The sequence below is a fragment of the Orbicella faveolata genome, unplaced genomic scaffold (genome assembly GCF_042242905.1).
Source record: "Orbicella faveolata isolate gen_17 unplaced genomic scaffold, um_ofav_v1 contig_4, whole genome shotgun sequence".
Classification (NCBI taxonomy): Eukaryota; Metazoa; Cnidaria; class Anthozoa; order Scleractinia; family Merulinidae; genus Orbicella; species Orbicella faveolata.
Genome location: NW_028301569.1, coordinates 3,893,589 through 3,897,500, shown reverse-complemented (window position 1 = coordinate 3,897,500; position 3,912 = coordinate 3,893,589). Strand labels below are relative to the sequence as shown.

The window sequence follows — 3,912 nt, the reverse complement described above, 5'->3', positions numbered from 1 at the left end:
CCGACGTGTCGTATCAGACTTGAAGACGGTCCGAATGCATTGTTTTCCTAGGCAGCGGCTGAGAGGCTCCGATACTCCTTAGAAATAAGGTAAAACGGCGGTGGATTTAAACCCTGCTACGGGCTCTCTTCATGGTGTTATTCTTGTCATTGTGATCTTCTGCACAAAAGAGGAGGGATATCCGTTAGAAACGACTGCAGATAACAGGTGTTTCTTCTCTCCAGGGATTACTGATGGTTTAGTCCTGAGATGTTTAGCCCGGTCGTACAGACACTTCACAATACCGCGTTATTGTGAGGTGTCTGTACGACCGGGCCACATGTGACTTAAGATCTGTAATGAAAAGATCTCGTAAGCGAACGCGACCACTTTTGGGATTACCCAACTGGACGTACTTATAAATCAACACTTAAATAAAACTGTGCGCACTGTGCTAATTCTTCGTTGATAGAGATCTTGTAGAGTGCAGTATTGTATTTGTATTTAGATCTGGGGGTTATTTTGGTCTAAAAAAAATTGAACGCTAAGTTAAGCCGTGTCTACATCAAATATAAAAACACTCATCGTTTTGTAATTTCTCTGAACACACCAAACACGTTTGATTTCTCTCGTTGATCACCTGATGAATCATGTGACTTTTCTTGCACGGCTGCATATCTCGACGCGCGAATTAACGTAATCTTGGTAACTCGGTCTGTGGTCTTCTTAGTCAATGTTCTGGGTATTTCGCCTCCTTTTTATAGTCCTCGTTCGCTCTGCTTCACGGCATTATTCGGTTTTATTTCATCTCTTTTCTCTAGCCCGCTTACTCGCTCTAATTTACGACGTTGTTTAGTACTGTTTCGCCTCCTTTCCCTAGCCCTGGCCTGCTCTCTTTCGCGATCTTCTTCGCTACTTCTTCGCCTTTTCATTCTTGCTTTCCGCCGCTTTCTTTCTCGTTCTGCCTCAGTTAAACCTTATCTTGAAAACTTGAGATCAACCTCCGCTATCGTTTGTTGACATAACAAATAGAAATGAATTCTCTTTTCTTGAATCCCGCTAAGAAAAGATGGTCTTTTGAGCTCCCCCGTTCGGGTCATTTTGAGACGCTCCTTCCCCTCCCCCAGAGTCTGTACGGACGGACGAACAGACGGACGCCCGTTCGCTCGCTCGTGCAGTGACGTCATAACCAAATTTTCCCGGCTTGATGGTTTTCAAATTTTCCTTACCCATGGTGCTTCGCGCGCTAAAGCTCCGCTAAAATGACTACTGTTGCCCTTAGACCAAAAGCGTTTTCAAGAACTCGTATTCAAGACATTTAAGATTCGTAAACGCAATGGTTTCGTTGACCGCCAGCAGGTCAGATCGAGTATTTTTTCTTCAAACTAGAGCTTCTCATGTCTAGACGATGAGTACAACTGTGAATGAAATCAACAACGATATATACAGTTTCGCTTGCTTGTTTTATTGCCTAACTCGATGAGTAAATTGATTCAAAATCGATGAGTACGAACGGACAATCGCCTCTGTGGTTCCTTGTTTTAGTCCTTCCGTTAATTTGTAGTTCTTGATATTCACCGTTGAAAATTATACTATAACAGTTATTCGTGAATATTTACCGACACAAAGTCAATTATTGTCTGTAGTCTGGCTCCAAAATTACGTAATCGTCTCACCGTCATGATAATACAGATAATCTGCCGTTTTATCGCCACAATATACTTTATATTATTTTATCTAATCTAAGAATATTCACAATAAAAATAAGAATATTCAGTCTGGGCTTGAGAAAAAAAAAGTCATATCACTAGCTCAAGAAGGTTGTTGCTTGTGTTATCTGTAGTGTTGAAAATTGCGTCAATCATGTTGCGCGAAGTAAAAAGTTTTGCTACTATGTTGTACGACAAGTTGAAAGTAGAATTTGCCGATATTACTCGGCGTTAACAAAAAATTCCGCAAAAGTCTAATCAAGGTAAATATATATATATTTTTTTAACTTGCGCGATGCATGATAGTTTATGGTCACATTTACCTTTCTTTTAAGATATTTTGTAGCTGCGTGTGGTTTTTCTGTAAATTTTCTGTGTTGTTAATCAGCGATGTCAGCTGCTCTTCGTAGTGCTTCCGCAACTGGAAAATCCTATAACATTGACGAAATATAGTACTGACAATGGATCATAATATGGAGTCCCTTAAAGCCTAATACCAGAAATAGTCAGGGGCAGCGTCAATTCAACTGATAGATATCAACAACTCACAAATGGCGTAAATGATACAAATTATGATATTTTCAGTGCTTGATAAAACCACAAGCTAATATATAGATTTAGCCAAGCCTAAAAGCGGACCGGGTTGTTTAAAGCCCGATTAAGCTAACCCAGGATAAGGTAGAATTTTGATTTAAGTTTTGTAACTTTGCAGTGATGTTTTCTTTTTATATTGTTTGGCCTTCTGTTTCGAGTTTGAATAAACTCAAACTGCCCAAAACAAAAGCAGTGGAAAACATTTGTATACATGAAAAATTTTTACTTCGGTTCACTTTTAATCCTGCGCTAGCGTTAACCGGGTTCCAAAGAAGTCGGCCCTGATTACAACAAGTTAATCGGATATGAACCCGCGATCCAAACGAAAAACAGCACTTGGTCAGCAGTCAACCGTAAAAAAAGAAACACGTGACCTCGATGAGCTCCAATGTCAAAGATGTACGCCGTAAACCAAGGCTGCATTACTTGGCATTAGCTGGAGTGTGACCGCCATGTTGCGCGACGTCATCGTCGTTGGGCGATACATGCGATCCATGCCGCTAGCCATGTTGACCATGACAAAAGATTTGCATGGGTTTCTATTTCTATGCATGCGTGAGGTTCTGTTCCTATAGTTATTGTGCTCCGCTTGGCAGCCCTTTGGGTCACCGGGGCTCCGCCATTAACATGTAGTAATCTATATTTACATATATTTAGAGTTACGTGGGGCTTTTCTGTGATCTCTCCAAAACTCAGTTAAAATAACTGTACGAACTATGGATCGTACACATAAAAATAATGTTACAGTTTACATGCTTACCTTCCTGTATCTTGTGAGTATTTTCCACTGGAATTGGAACTCTCCCGAAGCTGACACTCATATTCTCTAATTTTTTTCTTTAATTCCTCATTTTCTTCCTTTGTCTTGGATACCATGTTTAGGCTGTAATCGAATGATTGTAAAGACAAGTTGTCGTTAATGAATGGGTGCACTAGCTGCTGTACATTAAATGAGCCTCGTGACTAAAGCCTGGTTTGTTCGTTTAATGGATAATAATACACATGAAAAAATTACTCGATTCTGATAGGCTAAGAGCAGTGCAGTTCAAGTGTAACACAAGAGCAAAAAGTGTAACATCAGTGCAAAAATTGTAACACCAGTGCAAATTACACATCGAAATTCCGGATTATGATTGACTGAAAGAAAATAGGAACTTTTCTGAGAAAATGATATCACGTAAAATGATGATGAAAATTTTGTGCTGAAACTTTGAAAAAAGTTTTCTCAAATGAGAAAAAATGGCTTCAAGAAAGATCTTCCAGCACTTCCTCCGCGCGAATTTTTCATGTTTATATTATTAATAAGTAATCATACGGTTTTTCTCGTTCAATTTGGAGTTAATTTGCACTTGTGAGTGTTTCAAAAAGCTGAAATTACACTCGCCGAAGCGGCTCGTGCAATTTCAGCTTTTTGAAAAACTCACTTGTGCAAATTAATTCCAAATTGAACTCGAAACCGTATGATTACCTATACAAATACAAGCTAAAGCGAAAACCAGTTTCGAGTAAACTGACTGAGCCACCCGTAAAAAATTTAAAAAATATATGTGATTTCGTTGATGCTTACGTCGTTGCATCCCTTCTGAAACCGGGACAAAGCAAGCTCATAACGGGTCCTTCTGCGGCGACC

The 3,912-nt window shown here is 39.6% G+C and overlaps 1 pseudogene; it reads right to left on the bottom strand.

Annotated features, from left to right (window-relative positions):
* LOC149101053 (uncharacterized) overlaps positions 1-165 on the bottom strand; it is a 1,156-nt pseudogene extending 991 nt beyond the window's left edge.
* Positions 166-3,912: the final 3,747 nt, after the last annotated feature.